The sequence below is a fragment of the Spermophilus citellus genome (genome assembly GCF_964194105.1).
Source record: "Spermophilus citellus genome assembly, chromosome: 2".
Taxonomy (NCBI): Eukaryota; Metazoa; Chordata; class Mammalia; order Rodentia; family Sciuridae; genus Spermophilus; species Spermophilus citellus.
In genome coordinates, this window is record NC_138183.1 from 197061717 (window position 1) to 197073946 (window position 12230).

The following is a 12230-nucleotide window of genomic DNA, read 5'->3' on the forward strand; positions in this document are numbered from 1 at the left end:
GAATATTATGAAATAGTGCTCAAACACAAGAATTCTAATACAATTCTTTATGACTGCAGAGTTCATGTTATTCTTCACTATGCCAAACTCCATCTTTACTGTCACAGATATTTAGTGTGTAGACACTTATCAATATTTTGATTATTTCAAATGTCAGATTTCTCTTGATAATTTTTGCAATGTTCAAAACTTTGTACTTCTATTTATCAAATTGTTTTGTATTGTGTTATGTAATATTTTAAGTTTATTTTTAAGCATTTATCACTGTCTTTACCCTCCATTTGATCAGCATTATCTGCTGCCTTTGTAGGTAGGTGTTCTATATCTACATATAAGTAATATAAATATACTATTAAAATAAGATTAGTCCAATAGCACGGTTCTTTTTATCTGCCTAAATTTTTTATTGATTTAAAACATAATTTACATAGTATTGATTAATTAATGACAAATATTTTGAACTTAACCAATCATGAAATAACAAGTAATGTATCCTGTGTATACTAGTAAAATTTGTGAAGTCTGGCCAAGTGTCCCATATGCTCACTTTATTCACTATTTGTGAATAAATGTAGCAAATATTGAACTGATTAGATGCTGGATTATAAATACTTTCAGTGTTAATTGAAAATTTTCTCAGTCTGACCTGGGCTTTATAAAATGATTATTTATGTAATTGCATTTAATTATTATGATATTTTGCTCCTAGAAAATAAAGTACATTAAACCTTAAAGGTTTTCAAATTATACCAGCAATCACCTGCTTTTCTTCCTTTTGTTTCTATTTCCAGCAACGATTCTCCCTTTGTTTTCTTTTTTATTAAATGCATTTATCTCCATGATAAGGTTTAAGTTATTCTATACCTATGAATTATAGCTCATTCCTCAGTTTTCTAGTCTTCACAGTGGAGAAAACAAAAAGTTGTGGAAGTCTTAAGTTAATTAAAACATATAAACAACTTGTAAAAACAATTTACACAAAGCAAACATTCAATAAATCAAGCATTGGAATTAGTTCATTGTTCCATTTTTCTGCAGGATAATGTGATTCCATTAAAGTGTGTAAGCAAAGACACAACAATCAGAATTGCATACCAGATACAAATTAAACCATGATCCACCCTTTTAGCTAACCACTCTTTCTTTACACTCCACTGGGTTCTACTGAATTTCTAACTATTGTCCCAGGACACCATACCTCTTTTAAATATTGTGCCTTTCTGTACTTCCTCTTTTGATTCCCACACCCCTAACCCTTGTCATGTTTTCTTGGCAAATAATGCTCATCTTCTAGCATGTAGTTCAAATGGAATCTCTTCTAGACTCTGCTGGATTAAGACAACAAGATTGTTATTTTCTGTGTTCCCTTTGCCTGCTTAATATTTAAAAAATATTTTCCTAATCTTATTAAACTGTAGAACATAATATTTATTAATATATTATTATTCAGACATGTAACTCCCTGAATGACTAAATTACTGTCAGTGTAGAAACTCTAGCATAGCTAGGAATTACTATGACCCAGCCTAAAGACTAGCACTGGGTTATTCTTATTAGTATGAAAAACCAAGCAGTTACACCCTTTGTCTAGCTTCAAAACCATGTACTTAAGTATGATTTTATGCTTTTTATGAACACTTACACAGGAGGAATACTGTTTCTAATATTTACTTAGGTTAATACAAAATGCCTGAATATAGGGGTTAAGAAACATGTCCCTGCCACCTTTGCCTATAGTGAAAGAAAAAGATTTTATTACTTTGTTCAGCCATGTTTATGAAAGAGGATGGCAGGAGCAGGTTGGATTCCAAACCAATTACAGATTACCGGAGGGCTTGGGGATCTCGATTATCTAGATCTCCACTATAGAAAAATAGAAAGCTGTTAAGCTGTTCACACTTTTCTGTTGGCTCCTAGAACTTTGAAAATTAACATAATAATCTGGAGAAGACCTACATATCTTTACTCCTACATGACTAGAGTGGTGAAAATACAGATTATATATATATATATATATATATATATATATATATATATATATATATACACACACACACACACACACACACACACACACACATATACACACACACACATACAAACAGACATGGAATAAAAAATAATGGTTTTGTTCATACAGAGATTTAAGAACAAAATAATTTTTTTACTTGTGATATGTCAAGCTCCTTCAAACACACTGCATCAATACTCAAACAAATTTACTTTATATGCATATACACATTTGAATAAATCATATTTAAAACAAAAATATTGTTAAGCCTATTAAAATATACTCTAATGTTTGCTACTAACATGTTTCTAAATTTGGGGGCAGAAATCAAAGTTGAGGTGAGGAAGGGGAAGACCTAGAGATGTGAAAATACTTATTTAAAAAATCCATTCAGGAGCCAGGCATGATGGTGTATGCCTGCAATCCCAGGATATCAGGAGGCTGAGGCAGGAGGATTGTCAGTTCAAAGCCAGCTTTAGAAAAAGCAAGGTGCTAAGTAACTCAATGAGACCCTGTCCCTAAATAAAATACAAAATAAGCTAGGGATATTGTAATGGCACCCCCTCCTCCACAGAAAATCTTAATTAAGCTTCTCCAGAAAGCTTCACCATAATTAATCTTAGTACTATCAGCACAAGAGTCTCTACAAAAGAGTTCAATGTAGTTAAACTTTCTATTTTCCTGTTGCTCTATTTTACCTGGCCATTGGCCTGGAAGAAATCAGTACTGCAGATGCTGAATGCCCCTTTACTAGTTTTTCACAAACATTTATCCAGTATAGTAGTTTGTAGAAGTGTGTTTGCAAATGCAAAATGTGATTAAAACAAAAACAAAAACAAACAAAACAAAACAAAAGACAAATCCTTTAACAAGGCCTCTGGCCTTAAGTTGGAGCTTCAAAGAGATGTCTATATTTCTAAGATAAGTTACCAACTGGGCTCCATGGTAACAGCTGGGGGGAGGGGTGGAGAACAGAAGCTCAGCCCTTCTTAGGTGCTGTCCTTGAAGGGTTAACTTGCCCAAAACAGTGAAAGAAAAAGCTGCTTTTGTGTGAACTTCTGCAGAATGTGAGCTTCTGGAGGCCCTCCCTTTACACGCTGGGTATAAAGTTCTGAAACTATTAATTACAACAAAAATTGTACCCTCTCTACCTGGCTGCAGCCAAATAAAACTGTTTCCTGCTATCTTCAGTGCCCTGCCTCCTCTGTCCCTTACAACAATATGGCTCAGTGGTTGAGTGCCCCTGAGTTCAATTCCTGGTAACCCCCCCATCAAAAAAAAATTATTCAGGAGAAAATGTCATGCTAACAGTTTCAGTTTGGAATTTTTTTTTTCATAAATTTACTCTTACCACTGTAGATTAACTAGTTTGAATAAAACATAGTAATAATTATAATATTTTAAATTTTTAAATTTTATATCTTTATGATTAAGATATTCAAATTCATTTTTCTAGCTTTTTAAAATTAGAGTTCCTGTACTAATATAATGTAGTCCTCTGGTTGCTTTAAGAAAGTAAGTAAAAAGAAAATGTTGGCTAGATCTTGTCCTTGAACAATTGATCACCTCAATGAATAAGAAATATTTGTAGGTTCTTTCTAAATATGCTTCCTCCAACAGGAATCACCAGGATTGATGAATCTCTAATTCTGCATGGCAAGAAACAGCTGTTTTTTTCTCACAGCTATGTCTGTGCCATTACCTGTTTGATTCAAACAACTGCAATGCCATTTTAATTCTAATTTGGAGTATCTTTCACACTATACTTTAGCTAATCAACAGGTAATTACGTTTTTGTTGGTTATAGAAGTGTATAATTAGTAAGTATCTGTGATCTTTATGCTTCACTTTACTAAGGTATTCAAAATTTGGACATTACCTTTTCCAGGATCTCATCATTCTATAAGTGCACATACTTAAATGCAGCTCTCTTTACTCTTTTCCTGTTCTGCACCTATGCCTTCACTCACAAGAACCTAAAGCTGGCAGTGCTCCAGAGAGCCATCCCTAAAAGGAACAGAGGGAACACATGCTCAGCCACCAGGAGCTGGAGTTATGGCTGACTCCAGATTCCACATGGTTAAAGGATGAACATGGTGAGGGAATTGGTGATCTTCTGGGGATAATAGTCCTTTTCCAAAACTACAAGACCTAAATTACTTTGAAGTGGAATAATTCTCATGAACTATCTGTTAAGATAATTAACAAAGGATTGTTTCCAAAGGTCTGCTGAGTGCTTTGTTATGGGATGTATTTGCTGAATACATCCAAACACATATGATACCTTAGAACTAAAGAAAAAGGTCTTATTAAGATACTGAAACCACCATTTGTTAGATCCTAAGATTAGAGCTTAAAATTTCTTCTCTCATTTGACCTTCAAAGCAGCATTTGGAAAGAAAAGTTAGAATTTATCAGAAGAGTAAACAGAAAGACCAATAGACTTAAGAATTGTTCATAAAGTTTACAACTAATAAACATAACATTAGTACCTGAATCCAGGTAGCTCTGGCTACAAATTTCATTTGTTTAAATTAGTATTTCATTAAGATTAAAAAAAAAGAGTTATGCCTGGGTTAAAGTCTATAATCCTGTACAAAATGCTTAAATCCATGTCTACAGTGACATTGTCCAAAATGATAAGCAATGCCTTTACAAGATGGGTCCTCCGAGTACTTTGGCATTACTTCCTGTGGTCCAGCTCATTCTTGATTTTCATTGAGTCTCAACCAAACTGCGTTTCTGTGTTGTCTGCCTGCTCAAGATAATTTCATGTTTTTGCTTCTAGCAGCTAATGCTCTTACCATCTCCCTTACCCATACCTTCTTAGTTCCCTCCTCATTTTAAGGTTACAGATGGGATGTCACTGCCTCAAGGTAGAAGTAGGAAGAAGGTGTCTGTGTTTCATGATTTGACACTGATAATCTTGTCTTGCCCAACTGAATTTTGAAACTTTGCCCCTTCTTTGTAGGTATCTGTTGCTGGCCCATTATAACTTCTCAAAAGTTCTACTTATCTCAACCCATCATGTTGTGTATAACTTTGTTTTGGGGGGAAAAAAAAGACCCCACTTTTTTCAATCTTGTTCACTCTCTAGTCACTGGTAGCATCTTCTATTCTCTACTCTAGATGCCATCATTGTCAATAACTTAAACCCTTCCATAACTTCACTTGAGCTCATGCATCTCCTACCTTATATCTCATATTTTTCCAGCTTGTTTCTTTCTGTCCTGCATCTTCAGCAGTCCATTCCTCATCTTCTCTGCCTTAGCCAACAAGACATGCAACATCATTCTCTTACGTGTGCCTAAATTGACATCTTTTCTCAGGTGATTACAGTCTCTTGGGTATTCTTGCCTTTATTAATTTTACTCTTAGTGTAAATAGCAGGTGTTATGCCACAGATACATTTAGGGATAGATTTATATTAAATTACTCACTGTAACTGTAAATACATCATTTTCTCTTAATCCAAGTCAGCAAAAGTCTTTAATGAACTCTGTGCGGTTCAGGTCACTTGTCCTACAAAAACATCTAGAAAGCCCATAGACAAAAAAATATGAGAAAAAATAATTTTATTTTCTATTATGATAAAGGTAAAGACATCTATCACCTTATTACCCTCCCCTATATACAAACCAAAAGTGCCTCATTCTTGTCCACCCCTTTGGTAGGTAAATTCAGTCTCTCCATCTGTTTTTACTTCTAAGACCTATAATGATTCCAATTTCTTAGTAATATTCCTATTACAAATCTAAATATATCAGATAATTTAATCCCTAATCTTCAGAAATGTAAGACTTAATTCAGTGACCTTCCCTTGTCTATACCTTTTTGTCATCTGTGATGATAAAACAGATGGTCTATTAAAGGTTCACAGCAGAGCAAGTTAATAATCTCATGACATTTTTTATTGTAGAAGGTTTGAAGGCTATCAGGACCGATCAAGTAAACATAGTATTTCCATTAAATAATGGTAGCACACACATGATTTATTTGGTTTTACATTAATGGGTTTGCATGTTGGGATCATCTAGAAGCAACAGCCAACTGGGAAAATAAGGTAGGCAGGCAGGGAACTTACAGGGGAAAGGGAAGTTTGCATTTCTAGGTGATGTGGCTCAGCTGCATTGTGGGGGAGTTTCTAGGTTAGAGAGCTCTGAAGAGTCCCTTAAGAATTGGGCATTTAAATCTCCAGATTTATTTTATTTATGGCTATAGACATTGGGCATAGTTTTGCTGGATATGCATGGTAGGCAGACTGCAAATAGCTCAAAATGTTCTTATTGAATGGCCAGAACCCCAACAGAGCAGATTAATGCCCAAGAAGTATGAGCTGCATGGGAAAATAAAAAGTCTGAAATAATATGTAAGAAATAAAGACAGAGCCAGACATTAGATACAAAAAGAGGAGAATCTGATGGGTCTTCCAGTCCTTATTGGAGCTGGAAATGAACAAATGAAAAAAGGCCCCAATTCTAAATTTAAGGGGGAGTACATTAAAGGCAGGGATAAGGTTTCAGTGGGAGGAGTCTTGGTTCAGTGACCTTTTCTTGTCTATACCTTTTTGTCATCTATGATGATAAAACAGATGGTCTATTAAAGGTTCACATCAGAGCAACTTAATAGAACAATGGCTACATACTTAATCTTTGCTTAGGCTTGCTTTTGGGTGTGGCAAGAGTCTTGCAGTAAACAGGTTGATTGGCATTTTGACAAGCCACACCCATCTCCACAAATATGCTAGAATTTGCTAGAATTTGAGCAGTGAGCTAGGCTGGGCCCCACATGAACCAGGCATTCTCAAACCAGTGGGTTCCTACTGGGCGTTCCTGGTTCCAGGCTTTTCTACCTTAATGGCTAAAACATCATTCAGTTTACCCATGGCTCATAAATGGCTCCCGGCATATGATTATTGATGTTTTTAAGCCAATGTATGTTTAAAACATCAACTTAATAAGGCAAATCTTTAATCTAATGTATTTCCATCTGTTGTGATGAAATATAAACATAGGGGACATCATGGGCATATTTGTATACCAGACACTCCATGGCTGTATCTGCACTACTGAACTGGGATGGGAGGAGTATCTCCTACAATGAAGCCTGATTCACCATCCCATACCAATTGTCCCCTAACATGGAATGTAATTCTGGAGTCCCTATGTTTATTCTGTCTCCTCAAAATTATTTCACATTTTCTCTGGATCCAGATATCTTCTCAATTCTGTTTTCATCTCCAAACCCACTGAGCTACCGATTTCACAGCAACAGAGAAAAAAAAAAAAAGAGCTGCAAAAGAAAATCCCATCTACACCTCCACTCATGCACCTCTCTCTGAATTTGTACATCTTCAATGATTTCCTGCTTGTATTGTAACAATGACCTGGAGGCTGCTTTTGTAAAGGCACTGACTCTTCACATTGGCCTGCATATGTCTGGTGGCTGGCTAAATATGGTATAACAGATTAGTATTTTGGCCTTCATATTGCATCTGCCCCCTTTGGCTACATTAATCTTTGGATCAGATCCCTTCTTAACTCTGTAGGTTAACATGTTAATCATTCAAGGAGTGTTTTTCTAAAAACTAGTAATAAAAGATTGATAGGACCTACATTTGCTTAATATCTTCTTCCATTTGAAGGCTGAAAATATCAAGATAAATGTAACTGAGATATCTCAAGAATTCAGCTAGTATTATGCACCATTTCATACTATACCACTGGAGTTGTGCCTAAAAGGATGCAGTCAATGGCGCAACTTAGTTCCATTTTGCTACTCTGCCCTACACCAATTATCCTCTTTAGCATATCTCAATGTTCCCATTTCCAGGAACAGGGCAACTTTCAAGCAATCATCTCCTCTGAAGCCATAAAGACCCTGCAAAACTGATCTGAGATAATGATCAACCAGACCACAGGTTGACCAAGATGGCTTGGCTATTCATACTTCTTGCCTCTGCTTTGTCCTTCCCCTCTATCATGCTTGAGCTATTACATCACCTTGAAGACAGGTCTTAGTTCACTATAGCTTACTCTTCCTAGTATGTCTACCACACAGAATAAATTCATTTCCTACTTTTACCACCCTCATCTCTTATTTGGTATATTGAGGCAGGTGGCTGTGTCTGGTCTCTTAGGACCTGTGGAGACAGGCCCTTCAGCAAGGACTCTAGTAACAATGTGAATGGAATGTTACTCCTCACAAAAACCAACATCTCCATTTTCTAACATTGTGTAATGTATCCTATCTTTGTTGCATCTCAACTGATATGCTCTGGTGTTTCTCCATTCTGTCTAATCTGTAATCATTACTACCTTTCAATATCAGCACTCCTATCAATATATGAACAAGCTACCTTAAAAAAAGATATAGTGAGATATATCTATAGAAATTCTCCTGAACCATGTACCTATTAGATATTGACCAATTTATCTTATAGCATTTTACAGCAAAACATGTGAAATAGTTGTTTATACTCACTTTCCCCAATTTTACCACTCTAATGCTTAAACACAGTGCAGTTAAATCTGTCCTCGGGTGACAAAGGATATGGCCTTTTGAAAACCCATATAATGTAATTTCATGCAACTACTTTGTATGTTCATTTGAATTTTATTATCTGGGGAATAGGTAAATTACTGTTGGATTTGTTGATTCATTGTGAAACAAAGCTGAGAAAGACCTCCAAGTTTACCTTGTTCCATATGCTCTCATTACAATATGGAGGTAATGATCATTCTATGGGTTTTTAGCTTACTGTCAGTTTAGAATATGTTTTATCATGTATACTTATTCCTTTATGCATTTCCCTGAGTACCTTAGTCCATTTTCTGCTGCTATAATAGAATACCTCAGACTATCTAATCTATAAAGAACTGATTTTTTTAAAACTATTCTGGAGTCTGGAAGTCCAAAGCACAGTGCCAGCATCTGGTAAGGTCCTTCTAGTTATGTGACAACATGTATTAGAATATCACATAGTGAGGAAGGATACAAACAAGAATTAGATTAAAATCAATCTGCATGCATCCTTTCATGAACAGGTGATTCCCATGGTCACAGTATTACCCATTTCTGAAGGTGGTCCCCTATTGCCTAAGTACCTGTTAGTACTGTTAAAAATTCTATTTAATTTTAACATAAGTCTTAGAGTAGTCACTCATTAGCCTTCACATTAGCCTTCCTTCATATCTCTCTATGACTCCTTCATAGAAGAACTGGAAGATATAGTCTCACATATACTTGGAATTTGGTTTTGGTATTCTGGCTCTTAGGAACATGAATTTTTCTTTAGTCATTGGATTTTGGATCTGGAAACTGCCTCAGGTTGAAAACTAAGCAACATATTTAACCATTTTATTCAGACATCAAATTTCTGTGTCACATCCTTGGTTTTTATTTAGAAATACAGAGTGAAAAATATCTTTGTTGGTTGATAACCAGCTGACCTCTAGGAATAGCACATTTTAATAGCTATCTGCCGCAGTCTGGCTGGGCACAAAATCACAAGCCACTCAAGCAGGAGCAAACTTTATTTTTGAAACTGCTGCCAATGCCCTGAACGATCCTGGGATGATTCCTGACCGACCCATGCAGCGTTCTCCCGGACCCCCACAGGAAGTCCCTCCTCCAGAATTCCCTCCTACAGCACTTCCCCAACCAATGGGAACTCTCCAGGAGTCCCGTAGCAGGCCGAGGTGGACAGCAGGAGTCCAATATCCATATGAATGCAGAATCTAAACATAATCATATCATCTCAATGGCTTGCTAGTGTCATCTTTCAACCAAAAATGCCATGCATCATATTACTTGGCTGTGGCTCTTAGCATCTCACCCCTTCTGTTTAATTAAGCAACAAGCAATGTGGCTAGGGACCGTGCCTGTTAGGTTTGTCCAATTCAACATATGGTTCTTACCCGTCATCAAATGAACTGACCTCTAGGCGTCAGCCTCCTATCTTAGGTTGATACCACTACAATTGGATCATACCCGTCACTGACTACCAGTCCAGCATATAGCCATACTTGTGGATAGGCCTATGCACAAGTGTGTGGGGGGGGTGAGGTTCTTTGTCTCACCTCTGTTGGCCCCCAAAATTAGACCATCACTAGTAGAAGGGAGGAGGATACAGAAATGCCACAACACCAAGCCAATTGACGGCTCCTTAGGAAAAAATGCATCACTGGTGACACATCAGCAAAGATACGCCAGCACTACCATAATTCGCATCAACAGATAGATCACAATGCATACAAGTGATACGTAGTCCAGGCAAGTTCTGCAAGCAGTTCAAAGAGGAATCTATCAATATGTCCATTTCCTCCCAAAATAAATCATCTCCTTGAATGAGCATTACTTGTTGAGTTATTATACATTGATGCATCAGTTTATACAGTTTGTTGTGATAACTATCGAAGAAACTGTAGTTTGGTTTCATCTTTGTCTTCACCGGCACTGGGATGAAGATAGGAATTCTGACAATGATGCTAAAAAAAATTATGTAACATTCCAACAGGAACTAAGAAAACAATTTTTTGAACAATTTACATTATCCTGAACAGAATTATTAAATATAATGAAAAGGAAAGGTGAAAGTAAACAAACAGATCTGTTAACCTTCTTATTTGTACACATATTAAAACAATCCTCAACAGCTGTTTACCCAATTTAAATTAAACCATTAAAATCACGTGAATAATAAAAAAAATCAGATCCATTTATTCATGAGTGCTCCTCATATATGATATATGGACATATGCACATACAGACATACAACACAAAACAGAAGTGTGCACACATAACATACAACACATAAGACAATAGTAAAGGCCTTGTAGCTTTACATAGGTAAAATCTCCATTGCAATGTTTAAAAACTCCACAGTCAAAAAATAAAACTGATCAGAAAAACATTAACCTAGGTCTGTATGAGCTCAAAAATAAAGTAGAACTTTATGATGTGGGAAAAAGCAATAATAAAATAGATATTGAAAAAAGCATCCAGGTTAATCACTGTCACAGATGTAAGAATAGCCAAGCTGGAGCTCTGGATATCACCTGTTATGGATTTGAGTCAAACCATCTTCTTTTTGGTCTGTAGAAATTGTTTTGGTTAGTCTCTCTGGAATCCAAATCGGCTGCTGTTCTCCCTGTGGAAACACACAAACAGAACCCCGACTCCAGACAATCACTGGGTCAGGACCTTTCCATTGTCCTGTTAGAATATCCTTCCAAAGTACCTTAGGCTTATGTACATTTTTTGGATACAAATGTCTTTCCGCAGCACTAAGCCCTGATGAATCCAAATTTAAAAAGTTTAGAGTAAAAAGGGTTATTTTAAGTTTATCTTTGGGGGATATATACCCCTTTCCAATTCCCTCCTTTTGTTTTAATAAGTACATTTTAATAGTTTGATGAGCTCTTTCAACCATGCCTTGTCCCTGTGGATTGTATGGAATTCCTGTTATGTGAGTAATGCCAAATGATGAGCAAAATTGTTTAAAAGAGGTAGAAGTATAACTGGGACCATTATCTGTTTTTAACTGTTTTGGAACGCCCACAGTGGCAAAATTTTGTAAGCAATGAGCTATAACATCTTTAGTTTTTTCTCCAGCATGAAGGGAGCCCATCAAAAATCCAGAAGAAGTATCAACTGTAACATGCAAATATTTTAATTTTCCAAATTCTGGCAAGTGTGTGATGTCCATCTGCCAAATATGGTTAGGTATCAATCCTCTAGGATTGACTCCAAGATTAACTTGTGGTAAAAATGTCACACAATTTTGACATTGTTTTATTATATGTCTGGCTTGTTCTTTAGTTATTTTAAAAAGCTTTTGTAAAGTATTAGCATTGACATGAAACCTTTTATGAAAATTTATAGCTTCTTCTATTGTGGAGAAAATATGTATGTCATGTGTAGATTTATCTGCTAAATCATTGCTCAAACTAAGGGCTCCAGGCAATCCTGTATGTGCCCTGATATGTCCTATAAAGAATGGATCTTTTCTGTCTCAGATTAGACTTTGTATAGTGGAAAACAAAGAGAAAACAGTAGAAGAAGGGAAAATCCTACCAGCATCTTCAAGGGATACTATAGCATTAACTATATACTGACTATCAGAAAATAAATTAAATACAGAATCTTTAAACATCACAAAAGCTTGTAATACTGCATTAAGCTCTACCTTTTGAGCTGATTGTTTGGGTGCTAAAAA